This window comes from Lactuca sativa, chromosome 3 (assembly GCF_002870075.4).
Source record: "Lactuca sativa cultivar Salinas chromosome 3, Lsat_Salinas_v11, whole genome shotgun sequence".
NCBI lineage: Eukaryota > Viridiplantae > Streptophyta > Magnoliopsida > Asterales > Asteraceae > Lactuca > Lactuca sativa.
The window spans coordinates 76,745,723-76,763,526 of NC_056625.2; positions in this window are offsets into that span (position 1 = coordinate 76,745,723).

Genomic DNA, 17,804 nt, shown 5'->3' on the forward strand with positions numbered 1-17,804 from the left:
ACCCAAGAAACCGACTAATTTATTTACTTTAGTCCTTTTTGACCTGTTCAGCAAGTGATGAGACAAAATTGTTAATTTTTCAAAAATAATGAGACTTTTTTGTAGTTTTCGTCAAAAATTTTATGTAATGTAAAAACATATTTTTACATATGTATATCTATTTTTACGTATTTTTGTATTTTTTTTATGTTTTTATATGTATATATTTACGTATTTTAAATGTATAAACGTATATTTTTACTTATTTATTTCTATTTTTAAGTATTTTACATATTTTTATATATACGTATTTTTTTAAAGTTTTTTATATAGATGTTTTTGTATATTTATGTATTTTAAATGTATAAACGTATTTTTTATGTATTTATATGTATTTTTAAAGTATTTTACATATTTTTTTGTGTGTTTTATGTGTTTTTTTATGTATTATGTATTTATATATATATATATATATATATATATATATATATATATATATATATATATATATATATATATATATATATTTTGCGTGTTTATGTATTTTTTTAGTTTTCTTATATTGATGTTTATATATATTTATGTATATTAAATGTTTAATTGTATTATTTATACGTAAAAAATATATAACACGTAAAAATAATACAATTAAACATTAAATATACATAAAATACATAAAAATCTATATAAGAAAACTAAAAACATACATAAATACGCAAAAATACCTATAAATACATAATACATAAAAAAAACATAAAAATATGTAAAATACTTTAAAAAATACATATAAATACGTAAAACAATACGTCTATACATTTAAAATACATAAATATACAAAAACATCTATATAAAACACATAAAAATACATAAATATGTAATACATAAAAAATATGTAAAATACTTAAAATAGATATAAATACATAAAAAAATATATGTTTATACATTTAAAATACATAAACATCTATATAAAAAGCTTTAAAAAAATACATAACTACGTAAAAATACATAGAAATACATATCAATACATAATACATAAAAAATAACACATAAAAATACATAAAAAATATGTAAAATGGTTAAAAATACATATAAATAAGTAAAAAAAATACGTTTATACATTTAAAATACATAAAAATACATAAATATATACATATAAAAACATAAAAAATACACAAATACGTAAAAATAGATATAGATATGTAAAAAATATGTTTATACATTATATAAAAATTTTGACGAAATCTGCAAAAAAATCTCATTATTTTCGAAAAATTAACAATTTGGTCTCATGACCTGCTGAACAGGTCAAAATGGCTAAAGTGAATAAATTAGCCGGTTTTTGGGTTTTTCTATTCAAAAGGTGAAAAAGTCAGGACTTTTTTATTCAAAAAAATAAAATTTAGGATTTTATTAAAAATTTGCCCAAAATATTGGGACTTTTCTGGAGATATCATTGGTTCTCTAAACCAAAACACATGGATTTCTTTAATGATTTTGAACCGTATGATGACGGAGAATTCATCTCGACCTTCTTCAACGTTGTGCAACACTTTGACGATGAAGAAAGTTCGTATGTTGCGCGTTCGAGAGCGGTTGTCAATCGTGATCGCCAAGCTGCACACGACTTATTGGTACGTGATTACTTTGTTGATAATTGTCTTTACAATGAGGACTCGTTTGAATGTCGTTTCCATCTAAATAAGGCTATATTTTTACGTATTAGTAATACTTTAGAGGCCCGTTATGATTTTTTCAAACAAAAACCCGATGCTAGAGGAAGTACGAGTTCTTCTAATATACAAAAATGTGCGGCTCCGCTTAGATATTTGGGATACAGTGTAACATTTAATGCATCCGACGAGTACTTAAAGGTATCCGAGAGGACCACAATTGATTGTGTAGATTGGTTTTGTGCATGTATGTATGAGGTTTTTCACAAAGAATATTTGTGTAAACCTACTTTACGTGATATTAAGAGATTATATTTGGCTCTTGAAGAGAGACATGAATTTTCGGGTATGCTTGGTAGTCTAGATTATATGCATGTGGCTTAGGAAAAATGTCCAAATGCGTGGCACGGTCAATTTACACGAGGTGATATAGGTGAGCCAACTATAACACTAGAAGTTGTTGCATCTCATGATTTGTAGATATAGTAATCGTTTTTTGGAGTTGCGGGGTCTAACAACAACATTAATGTTCTTGGCCAGTCTCCTCTTTTCAACGATATTTGGACCGGAAAAGCACCTGATATGTCGTTTATGGTGAATGACATTCGTACAAATACGATTACTACCTTTGTGATGGGATATACCTTGATTATTCGACATTTATGAAGGCATACTCGATTATTCGAAGTGAAAAGGCAAAGTTGTTCATAAAAAGGCAGGAATCAACGAGAAAGGATATCAATAGGGCATTTGGAGTCATCAAGCAGACATGACATATAGTGAAATACACTAAATGACTCTAGGATAAAGATATAACTAAACGAATGGTCGAAGCATGTATTACAATGCATAATATGATTATTGAAAATCAAGGTCGAGCGATCTGCACGTATAATCCAGACGACGTCATCATCCTGATTGAAGAGTTCGTACCCGGAACGACTAATTATTCAGCACGAGTTGTTGAAATTCATAACAGTGAAACATGTTTCAATCTACAAGAAGATGTCGCAGATCATTTGTACTAACTCAACATGAACAAAGATTAGTTTTTTACTTGGTTCTGTTTTTTTTAATTAAAGTTTATTGATCAATGTAATTTTTTTAATTCTAGGTTAATTAAGTAATGTAGTTAGACGTTGCATTTCTATTTTTATAGTTAATGAAAAACTAGTTAAAAAAATTCAATGTTTTTTTAATGTAATTTTATTGTATTTTTAACTATAAAAAATAAAAAATAATGTGGAGTGGAGTGGTAGTGATGTGTATCCCATAGGTTTAATGGTACTTAGTAGTAATGATGTGTCACCCATCACTATAATGGTTAGACTGTGGGGTATGGTCATAAGATTTTCACTAAAAAGGTGATGTCACCTATGCGCCACATCACCTTCACTACATGTTCAGTAGCCATTGGAAATGGTTGTCACTCCATATTATTTATTATTTTATTTATTTTTATTTTTGACATTATATTAAATAAAAAACTATAATTATTAAACATAAAAAATATTGTATTAATACATTAAATTGAAAATAAAAACATTATTTATAAAATTAAATAACATTTAAATAATTTCTAAAATTAAATAAATATATAGGGCTAGGTAAATGTGTTTCTTACATTTATTGTGTGCTAGAATGCATCAATAGAAATTTAGTAAAATTAATTTTTTTTTTGGAAACGACAAATTGTATTAAAAAACCTCCGAGCTTAGCAAGAAACTAGCGAGGGAAGGAGACCAGAACAGGAAAACAAACAAAAGGAAAAAAACCTACAGGAAATAAGATACAATGATATTAAGAGTCAAATGGAGAAAAAACCCAATCTTTCCATTCACATAATCCATATTTGCCCCTGCATTTTGTCTAAAAGAAAACCAATGACTTGATTGCCACTGTACTATTTGCTGGATTAAGAAAGACCCCGTTCAACACCCGATCATTCTGATATTTCCACAAGTTCCAAATTAACCCATGACAAATGGTGATGAATCTCTTTCGTTTAAAATTAAATAATTATTTAATTAAATAAAGATAGATATTAAATGATTTTCATAATTGTATGTATATTAAATGATATCCATAATTATAATTCTTCTTTTATGGAAACTAATTAATATTTCATTAATGTTAGCAATAAGATTTTTTTAGAATGAATTTCATCTAAGTTTTTATGTATGGATTCTTGTTTTGTTTCGGGACACACTCACTCGAAATACAATAAAGTTTAATGGAATATGAAGAACGATAGTGTATTCTACTAAAATACATTCTCATTCTGCTAGAATACAATGTCATTCTTAATAATAATTCATTCTGAAAAATATTATTTCTGACATTAATGACGAATTTAATTAGTTTTCATAAAAAATGACTTATAATTATGGATATCATTTAATATATATATATATATATATATATATATATATATATAATTATGGAAATCATTTAATATCTATTATTATTTGATTAAATAATAATTTAATTTTTACTAAATTTTTATTAGTACATTCTAGCACACAATAGATGTGAGAAACATTTGAACCTACCCCCCCCCCCCCCCCCCCCACACACACACACACACACACACACATATATATATATATATATATATATATATATATATATATATATATATATATATAGTTGAGGGTTTAATTTAATATTAAGATAAGTAAAAGAGTATAATAAAATATAAAGATATACTTTCAGGGACCATAATTGTAATTTTAATAATAAAAAAAAATTGAATGATTCTAGTTTGATCGTTCTCTTCACTTCATACCTATGTTTTTAAAGGGAGTTAATCTGTACATAACAATTTTTTTATATTCACAACAATTGGTGCTTTAAAATGTTGTATTGTACAACTATATAATGTATGAATTGTTGTGTATGGTAAAAAACTGTTGTGTACAAATCACTTCCCTTTTTTAAATGATCTATTTTCTCTTTTTCTGAATAACGGGTGTAGCCATTGATAAAGCTTAAAGCTTCAATCTTCTTTTTTACACTATTTAATTATATATAAGTTATATCTCCATTTACTGTCAAATACTTCCACCAATCAAATGTTGGGAATGTCCGTGAGAAGAGTCACGCCACAACAATCCTACGAGGCTTGGGGACGGTGTTCACGTGTCCTCAAGTGTGCCAACTCAGATTTCACGCGTAGAAACTGTCACCATACCAAATGGTCTTAACGGTAGATATAAAATATGGTCTTATATGTTTCTTAGTTTTAACCGACACTTGATATAACCACACCATGTTTACATTTTATGAAGTGGGATCATATGATATGATATCTAGATTTTGTGGAAACTCAAATCATATAAATGTTTAATTGTATGGACACTGAAGAGGACATTGTCTTTTCAATTTTCATCACTTCTTTAAGGAGATGACCCCATTTTTGACATTTAATTGTTTGTTTTCATGGATGGGTGCCACAACTTTAAATTTTATATGCAGTTGACTGTATAACTATTTATTAATATTAATATTTAGTTGACTGTAGAAGTTTTGGGATTGACCCACCATGTGCTTCTTGTTAGTCAACATTCTATTGTCTAGTACCATGTGTAAATAAATGTTGAAAAGACAATAATAGGGTAATTTCCTTTCTATGAAGTAAGTAACAAGCAAGTTTTCAATGTTATGTAAAATATAATAAAATTGGAAAGCGTACCAATCTGCGCATGAAATAAAACAAGGACCTAACTAAAACGTGACATATGATTTATGTTACAACTTACAAGGTTGCAGCCAAAATGGGCTGGCGTTTAAGACCGGAGTTTTTTTTTTTTTTTTTTTTTTTTTTTTTTTTAATGTACAGATAGTTTGGTTACAAATTGTTTTCATTGTTGAAGTAATCATTTTAACGCCATTTTTCTATCATATATTTTATTAGCATTATATATAACAAACAAAAATGAATAAATGGTCTTTCTGTTTGTACATTTCTTTGGCAAAGATCCAAAGTTTTAGACTTTGCAAAAAAAAAATCATTTTTTGATGATTTAGTTATGGTTTCCGTGCCTAAATGTAAAAGACGTTAACTTTAGTATGTTAAGTGTGTAGAAATGACTATATTGTCCTCAAATTTTAGCTATTTTTTATTATTATCTAGTGGGACCACCATCACACATCCATTCCGATCCAAGAACAACCTTAGACGGTTGACTGGGAGAGTGGTCTCGTTGGAGCTCGCTAATTGCCAATGTGGTCTCGAAGGAACATCTCCCCACCTACTTAGTTTGTTCAACTCGATATGTAGTTGAGTATATGTTTACCCATAAGGGAGGAGAGAGTCGTTCCCTTCCAACCCACTGAATCCATTATCACGTTAATTTTTGTCTTTTCTTTTTCTTCATCTTTCCCAACCCACAACATATGAAAATATTATCTTTCTCAATCTACTCAATTAAAAAAATACAAAACAATAAGATACAAGTTTTAAAACACATGGTACAAGAGAAAATGAGATCGATATGTAGTTGGGTATATGTTTACCCATAAGGGAGGAGGGAGTCGTTCCCTTCCAACCTACTGAACCCATTCTCACATTAATTTTTGTTTTTTCTTTTTCTTCATCTTTCCCAACCCACAACACACGAAAATCTTATCTTTCTCAACCTACTCAATTAAAAAAAATACAAAACAATAAGATATAAGTTTTAAAACACATGATATAAGAGAAAATGAGAGAGACAGTAGAGAGAGATGATAAATGGGTTAGTGAAGCCAATTAATCAACACGTTGAAGTGGGAGTGGTACTGCCGGTAACTCTATTGCTAATTAAGATTTTACCTTTGACTATTTTGTATTTTTTTTTAATTGAATGAGTTGAGTGGGTTCAAAAAGATACGGTTTCCGTGTGTTGTGGGTTGGGAAAGATGAAAAAAAATAAAAGAGGAAAAATGATATGCAAGTGGGTTCAGTAGGTTGAGAGAGAATGACTCCCTCCTCCCTAAGAGAAAGAAACTTTGAATTTGAAATTGCAATAATGGTTCTTGAAAATTCTCTTTTGCTATACTTTCTACCCTAAACTTAATGTGCAAAATAGTTTATAAAAATTTACATTTGTTTTATTCCTTTTGATATTTAATACACTTATTAATTCAAATAAATATCTTTTATTTAATTATTATTATACCCCGAAAATATAATTTTATTTTATAAAGTTCATAAAATAAAATCAAAGTTTTTTTTATTCTTTTATCTGAAAACGTCAGTGATACACAGCAAAACTAATTTATTTATTTTTGTTATTTTATCTTGTTGCAAATAAAAAATATTTAAAAAATTGTTAAATTTAAATTGAGAAAAAAAATATGGCAACCCATCCCACCTAAATGGCAAGATAGTGAAGGGTGACAAAAAATGACATGACGTATATGTGGACTATGACAAGTATGACATCATTCCAACTAGTTTTATAACCAACATCCCACCCTTTACATACTTGCATATCCCGACATCTTCTCTAGCTACCTTCATGGATTCACAAGTCACGAAACACATAAAATCAACATTGGAAACCATGTTTAAAAATTCATTAAACAAAAATCCAGATGAACAAATCAATTCCAAACAACTCATTATCTTTATTAAATACGAAAATCATCAAAACCTATTTAACATCAAAAGTGTGTCGGATAAATCAAAATTTAAATAGATAATTGTAATCTAACTCCTACATTTATGGATTGAAGCATCGAAATACCTAATTACACATCGTCAATTTACACATCTGTTGTTCAAATGAAGATTTGTATTTTAAAAAATGAAGAAATTAAGTGGCTCTAGTAGTCGTTTTTTGCTCATCTCAATAAAAATACGACAAACAACCAAAACCTACAAAGGTTTTAAAGTCCAAATCGTATTTCATTCAAGGAAATCAATAATTTAACGAATCTTGAAATGAAAAACAATAAACTTTTGAAAATTGAATCAGACAAGTTAACCTTCTGAAAATCTTGACCAGTCTGATCTTCATTGTCCCTTGACATCGTCAGTAGCACACCATGACACCATCACAACTAGCAGCGTTTGTAGCGTTGCTTCTTCCCACTGTTTCTTATCCATTAAATGCATCACCACTTCTCCATCCCTACGATCTCTCTTTTTCCTTCGATTCTCGTACAACACACACAAAGGGAGAGGTTTTCCGCTTAGTTGAGAAGCCATCATTTTCGTTGAGAGGATGACTTCGCTTAGTTGGCTATAGTAAGTGTCCATCAAGATATATTCAAAGAAGGCGGAGGTAGGTTGTAACGTCCCAAAAATTAACACAAAAATTTCATTTTAATTATTATAAAACCACTAACCCCAAACGTGTTTATAAAGCATACAAGAAACTCAGAGTATGCAAATCAACCAATCCAATATATTGAAGTTTATAAATAGGAAATCTTGGTGTGTGTGCGATGTGATCACCCCGAGCTCTTCCCTTTTGATCCAAAAGTACCTGAAACATAAACTGAAAATTGTAAGCACAAAGCTTAGTGAGTTCCCCAAAACACCACATACCTTACATATCAAATGTATAATGGGCCATGCCCCACACCCATCGGGCCTCGCCCAGGATCGGGCACTGCCCGACTATTGGATTAGGTGTCTAAACCCATAACTATAATTGGTATAAACTTGAATTGATGGTAACACAGTCCTTTTGGGTTGCCCTTAAACCTAGCAATTACACATGATGTTTTTGGAGAGAGAGGTTGATTTATTATTTGATTAAGAAATTGAAATAATTGATTTTTTAATATAATTAAATAGTAATATTTAATTAGAAATTAATTCGAATTAAGTTTTTGATTAGAAGTATTAATTAAAACTGCAGGGACTAAAGTGAAATTGTTCAATAGTTGAGCAAAAGGCTCCAAAACCTTCCACACATAGGGTGGACGATTTCTAGAGGCTTTAGGTTTTCTAGAATTATCCTTGGTGAATAATTAGGAAGTTGGATAATTACCCAATTCAAGAAAATATTATTATATTGGTTTTGGGCTTATTTAGGGTTTCCTTACTGTACTATATAAAGAGGCTAACCCCTAGCATTTTCTGAAATCATCATTACCCAAGGGTTGGCCGAATTTCTGATCTCCTACCTCTTCTCTCCTCAATATCCTTCTCGCTTGTGTTGGGTGTGAACCACTAGAGGCACGCCGCTTGAGGTGATTGCTTTCAAAATATCAACAAAAGGGATGCTTGGTTGTTTACTTAAACAATCAATAAGGTATGTATTCTTACTAATGAATTCAGATTTTGTTAGAAATTTTGTAGTTTGATAGTTCATAGTATGTTGCCTTTATGTGAAGCTTATCTTGATGATTAGGTGGCTTAATATATTAAGTGGGTTTGTTGACTGAAGAACTCGACGAGTTTATAAGAGAAATCGATGAGTTGGTTTGGGATTTTCCTGATTCTGATGAAAATGAGGGGAAAACTTGACGAGTTGGATCGATTCTTCGCGATTCTGCGGTTTCCTGAAAACTCGGCGAGTTGAAGGACCAACTCGGCTAGTTGGGTCACCTAGATCGTTGACTTTGACTTTTGACTTATGCTTTTGACCAAGTTTGTTCCAAGGGGTGTTTGAGGTAACCTGAATTGTCTTCAAGGAAAATATGGGGCTTAGGATAAGACCCATATGGGATTGGGCCCAATTTGGAAATTTGGGCCATTTGTGGGCTTTCATGGATTTTTGTGGTTTTGGATCTTATTGGTTTTGGGTTTGGGATTTAGTTATGAATCTTATTGGGCTAGGGGTAAAATGGTCATTTTACCCCAAGCATGGATTTTGGATCATGTTTTGGAACCCAATTGCTAATTGGGCGATATTTTGCTATTGTTAGCTCGAGGAGTTGTCAGGGCAACAGTTAGGGATTTCTTGTAGTGAGCTTCAGCATTCGAGGTGAGTTTCCTTACCGGGTTTAGCGGGTCAAAAGCACCAAGGCCAGCCCATGTTTACATTATGTTGTTAGTATGCTAGTTGTCTTCGTGACTCTTGCATGTGTTGTGTTTATATCCTTTTTTAGGTTGATGTGTGTAAAACGCACTAGTTTTAATCCTACTACTTCAAACACAAAATTAACACACGAAATGCAGTGTACCTATCGATTAACAATATAGTTCAAGCAAGTAGGGTGTCGAACACATGGAACGGAAAACAATTAAAATAAATGCTAATATTATCTAAATAAAACAAGTAATAAAATAGGGGGTTTATCTAGTTTTGCGAGACTATAAACTTAAATAATCAATTAACACCCAAACAAAGACAATTAACAACTAAGAAGAACAAGAAAGGTGTTGGATTAGTGTCTAAGTCCGTAACTATATTTGGTAAGTACTTGACCCGGTTGTGCATGGTCCTTTTGGGTTTCCTTCACCAAAGCAACATGATACGATGATTTATAAATAAAGAGGTTATTATGATTTATTAATATATTATATGATTAATATATTAAAGGAAAAATCATATATTTTAATTAATATTAGACAAGAATTAATTGAGAATTAAGTTTGTGGCTAAAAAAGATTAATTAAATAAAGGGGACTGTAACTGTCAATTGTGTGATAGTTGGTTTTGGGCTGTGGATCCTTATGGATCATAGGGTGGACGAAATTAAGGTGTATGGTCTCCTTGAATTCGTCCAAGCCTTAATCTAGAAGGATCATTGGACTGCTTAAGGCCTAAGTAATCCAATTAGGGTTTCAGGCTGTAACCCTAGCAACTCAAGTATTTAAAGAACCCAAGGGCTACAAAAATCGGCTACCAGAAACCGTAAGGAGTTCCTAGAGCCGATTTTGTGCCCACAACCTCTCTACAAATCATCCTCTTGCTTCTTGGTGTTTGTAAGCCATTAGATGAGTGACACTTGTGACTTTAAGCTCCAAGGATAACCAGATTCAAGCTTTCAAGAAGAGGTAATTATCTAGATCTGCTTTATCATGTCAATTTCGAATTTTATACTAGATCTAGGGTTTGCAAGTCTTGGATGAAAAGCATGTTCATTAGAGAAACCTAGATCCAAGCATTAGGGTTTTCATTTGCACATAGGAATGTTCTTATGGCTCAAACCCATCAGTGGTATCAGAGCTTGATTGGCTTCTCTTGAATTTGATGCTTTGTGTTTTGATTCTTGCTTAAAATCGTTTTTTATTGCTCTCTGCCTGATGAACTCGGCGAGTCCCATTGTGGACTCGACGAGTAGGATGAACTCGACGAGTCCATGAGGGGACTTGGAAAGTCGGAGCGTCAGACAAAGGGAATTTCAGGATTTCTTGCTGTTTTGCTTAAGGATAATTACCTAAATTGTTTTAGTCTAATAAAATCCGAATTTTATTATCTTTTTATCAATATCTTCATCAAAACGAAAGATAATTGCCGATTGTTTAAATAATAATTTCCTTATTTGATAATACTTGATTATTTAAATTAATTGTTGAATTATCTTGCAAGTAATATTGACTAGGCCAAATTTAGATAATTATTAAATTAAATGCTTAATTGAAAATTATTTTCTATTTGATCTTTATGTTTTGAAAATGTTCAAAAACTTGTCCTCAAGTTTTGAGATTTAAATTTTATGATTAAAATATTTAATTTGAACTATTTAAATTTCAAACCCTAGAATTTTACAAGTTTAAAATTCAACCTTATACCTTATAATCTTATAAGATTTATATATATATATATATATATATATATATATATATATATATATATATATATATATATGTATGTATAACTTAAATGCTAGTCTTACCGTTAGTAGGCCTCATTCACGAAGCTGATCTATAAGGGGGGGTATAAGGTTATGGCTTATAAAATGGTCATTTAATGGGTGTCCACTCTCACCTACCGCTTCCTTGATTGGTGGAGGGTCGTTAGTCGAACGGGTAGGATAGGGCAACCCTTTCTCATTCATAAGTATAATGAATTATTAAAGTAACTAAACATTTTTACAAAATTCCCAATCTTAGTTACTTTAGGCAAAGTGAATTGATGCAATTCCATGAAATTATACTTTGTACCCTTGCTAAGAAGTTGGTGGAGCGTGTGTGGTTAACCGGCACATTAATTGGTTTCTAAGCAAAGGTGGAATAGGGTGATTCATTGGTTGTCATAGTTCGATGGAGCGTGTGTGGTTAACCGACACATCGAATGGGTGACTGTAACAATAAAGGCACCATGTACATTTGCATGGTTATTCACACCCGCTTTGTGATCCTCGACATCCCAGTCACAAACATGAGGGGCATATCGAGATTGAAACATGCCATTGAAAAGTTCAATGAATCTCAAAGGAATCTAGGAGTTTTCAATACATTTAAAACTTAAATCTTTTTTGTTTTTTCATGGTGGAGAATTAGTGAATCGTCATTCACTCACCTTCAAATTATTTGCATGTTAGATTACGGCATCCCTTTTCTAATATGGAAATAATGTTGTTGGATCCTAGCCCTAATTTCTCATTTTGGGTGTTTAATTAGGGATTCATTTCCAATCAAACTTTTTTCTTTTCTATTTCAGATGTCGAACGTCAACAACAATGCTTCCGGCTCGTTCTCACTCATGAATTTGTGTGGGAGAGTGTTCTTTGAAGGGTCCAATTTCAATGATTGGATCTGTAACATCCGAATGGTCACTCGTTACGAGGACAAAGAGTATGTCCTCGATAAGGAGCTGAAGGAGGTGAACATCAACACTGCTACTCGCGAAGAAATTAATGCCTTTGAGGCCCATAAGAGTGATGCCACAAAAGTCCATTGCATCATGCTAGCGACTATGAATGTTGAACTACAAAAGTCCTATGAGGACTACTATCCCTACGAGATGCATCAAGACTTGGTGGATCGGTACCACCAAAGTGTGAGGCAAGAAAAGTATGACATCATCACTTCGATGATCACTGGCAAAATGGGTAATGGAGAGTCCCTTACCGCTCATTTGCAAAAGATGCAGAGATATGTTGATTGCCTGCTGAAGTTAAATGTTAACTTCGATAAAGAGTTGGCAATTGACATTATCCTTCACTCCTTGCCTCCTTGCTACAACCATTTCTGCATGACCTACCACATGAATAAGGAAGAGGTCACCTTGAGCAAGCTTCAAGGCTTGTTAAGGACTGTTGAGAGCAATATCAATGACAAGTTTGTTGCATCGACTCCCACTCCCACTGTTGCGCATGTTTGCCAATTGGTCAAGGGAGGGGAAAGAAGAGGAAGGCACCCTCAAAGAGCCACCACAAGGGAAAATCCCAAGATGGTACCTCTTCTAGTGGAACCAAAGTTGGTTCTGCTAAACCCAACTCTAACCCGAAGGAGGCAGAGTGCCACCACTACCACAAGATAGGGCATAGGAAGAGAAGCTGCCCGGAATATCTGCAAGCCATCAAGGATGGGAAGATCAAGTCATCTTTCGCAGGTGTTTACACAATTAAATCTAATGATTCATCACATGCTATTTCTTGGGTTCTTGATACAGAATGTGGTTTTCACATATGTTCTGATTTGCAGGGACTAAGAAGAAATAGGGATATGGAGCGTGGAAGGATAAATCTAATCATGTGGAACAGAAGATCGTCGTCTGTCACCAAGATTGGAGTATATTCTCTAGCACTTAGTAATGGATTAGGATTAGATTTAAATAATTGTTGCTATTCGCCAGATATGACAAGAAACATCATTTCATTTCATGGTTTGTTTAGACAAGGATTTAGATATTCGTTTGATAATGAGAAAGGTTCTATTTATGCTTATCTAAATGGTGTTTTATATTTTGAAGCATTGCCTTGTAATAGAATTTATGAAATTGTGATGGTTGTAGATAACCTAGGAAATGATGTGTTGTGTATCGATTCTTCCATTAGTATGGATAAAGCATGTTTGTGGCATTGTCGTCTTGGACATGTCAACAAGAAACGCATAGCCCAACTCCAAAAGGATGGAGTGTTGGAGTCATTCGACCTTAGGGACGATGACGTGTGCGAGTCTTGTTTACTTGGAAAGATGACTAAGTCACCATTCACTGGCACTTGTGAGAGGGGTGAGGGTCTATTGGATCTCATACACACCGATGTGTGTGGACCCTTTAGATCCACCACAAGGGATGGGAACCGCTTCTATGTGACTTTAACCGACGACTATAGCAGATATGGGTATATCTACCTGATCAAGCACAAATCAGAAACCTTTGAAAAGTTCAAAGAGTTTAAAAAAGAAGAGGAGAATCAATTGGGCAGGAAAATCAAGATGCTTCGATCCGATCTAGGAGGAGAGTACCTAAGTCTTGAATTCCATGACTATCTTAAGGAATGTGGAATCATTCCTCAATTGTCGCCACCTAGGACACCGCAGTTGAACGGTGTGGCTGAGAGGTGTTATCGAACCTTGTTGGACATGGTGCATTCCATGATGAGTCATGCTTCACTACTTATCTCATTTTGGGGGTATGCCTTAGAGATTGCTGCCCATATCCTTAACTTAGTCCCTACGAAGAAGGTTGCCAAAACACCTCACGAGATGTGGACAAGGAAAGCTCCCTCGTTGGCACATATCAAGGTTTAGAGTTGCGATGCTTTCGTAAGACGAGAGATTCACGACAAGCTCGAACCTCGTAGTGAGCGATGTATTTTCATCGACTACCCGCAGAAATCCTTTGGATATCTCTTCTATAGACCGAGTGACAATGTTGTCTTCGTTGCAAGGAAAGGGGTTTTCCGAGAGCGAGAACTCATAAGCCAAGGGGACAGTGGGAGCCAAATCGATCTTGAAGAAACTCAAGAGTCGAGCGATGAAGGAACCTCTAACGCTGGCACTCAACCCGAGGAGGAAACCCCGGTTGAGCCGATTGACGAGTCATTACCTCTTAGACGTTCCGAAAGAGTTAGAGTTCAACCCCAGTTCTATGGTTTTCATATTACTACAAAAGGGGACACGTATATTAGTGATAGTACACTAATAAATCTAGACGAACCTAACAGCTATAAGGAAGCCATGGTAGGCCCAGAGTCTGCAAAATGGAAAGAGGCGATGGACAGCGAGATTCCGTCCAAGTATGACAACCAAGTTTGGAATTTGGTTGATCATGTGCCCGGACGTAAGACGGTCGGGTGCAAATGGATCTTCAAGAAGAAGACCGACATGGATGGGAATGTGCACACGTATAAGGCGCAATTGGTTGCAAAGGGCTTTACTCAAACTCCCGGAGTTGACTATGATGAGACCTTCTCTCCAGTTGCGAAAATAAAGTCTATTAGGGTGATGATGGCCATTGCTGCATTTCATGATTATGAAATATGGAAGTTGGATGTCAAAACCGCTTTCCTTAATGGAAAGTTGGCTGAGGATGTTTACATGGCTCAGCCAAAGGGTTTTGACAATGCGAAGCATCCCAATAGAGTGTGTAAGCTTGAGAAGTCCATTTATGGACTTAAGCAAGCATCTCGCAGATGGAATCTTTGTTTCGACGAGAAAGTCAAAGAGTTTGGTTTTCTGCGAAGTGAAGATGAATCATGTGTATATGTCAAAGCCAGTGGGAGTATAGTGAGCTTCCTCGTATTGTATGTCGATGACAAACTGCTCATAGGAAACGACATCCCGACACTGCAGGAAGTTAAATCCTGGCTTGGGAAGTGCTTCGCTATGAAGGACCTTGGAGAAGCTGCATATATTTTGGGAATAAGGATAGTGAGAAACAGAAGTAAAAGACTAATAGGACTTAGTCAGAATACTTACTTGGACAAGGTACTAAAACGTTTTAGTATGGAGAATTCCAAGAAAGGGGAGTTACCAATCCAAAGTAATGCCAAGTTGAGTAAGACTCAAAGTCTGAGTACCGAAGCCGAGATAGCAGAGATGAGCTGAGTACCTTAAGCTTCCGCAGTTGGATCAATCATGTATGCGATGACTTATACTCGCCCTGATGTGGCCTTCGCTTTGAGCATGGTCAGCAGATATCAAGGGAATCCTGGCACAGCACGTTGGACCGCAGTCAAGAATACTCTTAAGTACCTTCGGAGGACCAAGGAATGGTTTCTAGTCCTCGGTGGGAGTGATGACCTAAAGGTGCGAGGGTATAGTGATGCCAGTTTTCATATTGACAGGGACAACTACTGTTCGCATTCGGGCTAGGTCTTTACCCTTATTGGAGGAGCAGTGACTTGGAAAAGTTCCAAGAAAGAAACTTTAGCTGATTCAACGTGCGAAGCAGAGTACATTGCAGCGAGCGAAACATCAAAAAAGGCAATATGGCTGAAGAATTTCATTGGAGACCTTGGAGTTGTGCCAGCCGTATAGGAGCCCATGGAAATTTTCTGTGATAATGAAGGAGCGGTTTCCTTGACCAAGGAACCTAGGGATCATGGTAGATCTCGACATATCGACAGAAAATGTCACATTATTCGACATCGGGTAAAAGAAGGACTCCTCGTAATGAATAGGGTATCGTCAGAGGATAACCCAGCAGATCTGCTTATGAAGGGACTGAGTAGGGTTAAGCACTTGCAGCATGCTAGGAGCATTGGGCTGAAGGATGATAGTAGTTTATATTAGATAGTTTAGAAACGTGTAATAGATAAATGTAATTGACATTTGATGATTAAATAAGGAGTATTATTTATAAGTAAAGTTACTGTCTTATGTTAATTGTTTAACTATTGTTTCACTTTGCATGTTTTGACTTCCTGAATAATTGAGTTATTTAAGAATAATCGAATTATTCGAACGTTCCACAGTCGTTCATATGTTGGAAGTAGGTATGAATGAAGACTGTAATGAATGGGTGTGTAGATTGTCTGAAAGGTATTAGACATAGCAAACATTTGCTACAATGTTCATGAGTGCTTATGAACAAGTTTTGAGCATTGGAATAAACTCACGCTTGCTGGAATCACTTCATGGAATTTATCACGAGTGATCGCAAGACGATAATATTAGATGATCTTAAAACCTAGATATATGGTTTATTGTTTTCTGATTGGTTGTGCATTGCTAATGCGAAAACGCATCAGTAACTTGATGTCATAAAATGCATGGTTGTGTATGATTTGATTAGTAAATAGTAAATGCATATAAGTCGAAGTTTATCTGTTCCTTTTATCCTAAGAGGGTAAAAGCGATATCAGGGCCCCTCGATGATTTAGTTTGAATTATGTGGCGGGCCCGGTCAGGACTGAATTGATGTGTTCAATTAAGTTCTATGTCAAACGAATCTGAGATCGAGAAACAAACTGCTGGACAATAAGTATAACCATGCTCCATGTGATTGTCCGCACGATATCTAGAACAGAGGATCATTTGATCCCGTATATAAAGGACATGATATTGATAAGATTAGAGTTCAACAACGTCTTTGAGAGCTACGATTGCTAATTAGATTATGATTATACTTATAGTTACTAGACTTATCCAAGTGGGAGACTGTTGGATTAGTGTCTAAGTCCGTAACTATATTTGGTAAGTACTTGACTCGATTGTGCATGGTCCTTTTGGGTTGCCTTCACCAAAGCAACACGATAGGATGATTTATAAATAAAGAGGTTATTATAATTTATTAATATATTATATGATTAATATATTAAAGGAAAAATCATATAGTTTAATTAATATTAGACAAGAATTAATTGAGAATTAAGTCTATGGCTAAAAGAGATTAATTAAATAAAGGGGACCGTAACTGTCAATTGTGTGATAGTTGGTTTTGGGCTGTGGATCCTTATGGATCATAGGGTGGACGAAATTAAGGTGTATGGTCTCCTTGAATTCGTCCAAGCCTTAATCTAGAAGGATCATTGGACTGCTTAAGGCCTAAGTAATCCAATTAGGGTTTCAGGCTATAACTCTAGCAGCTCAAGTATTTAAAGAACCCAAGGGCTACATAAATCGGCTAACAGAAACCGTAAGGAGTTTCTAGAGCCGATTTTGTGCCCACAACCTCTCTACAAATCATCCTCTTGCTTCTTGGTGTTTGTAAGCCATTAGATGAGTGACATTTGTGACTCTAAGCTCCAAGGATAACCAGATTCAAGCTTTCAAGAAGAGGTAATTATCTAGATCTGCTTTATCATGTCAATTTCGAATTTTATATCATAGATCTAAGGTTTGCAAATCTTGGATGAAAAGCATGTTCATTAGAG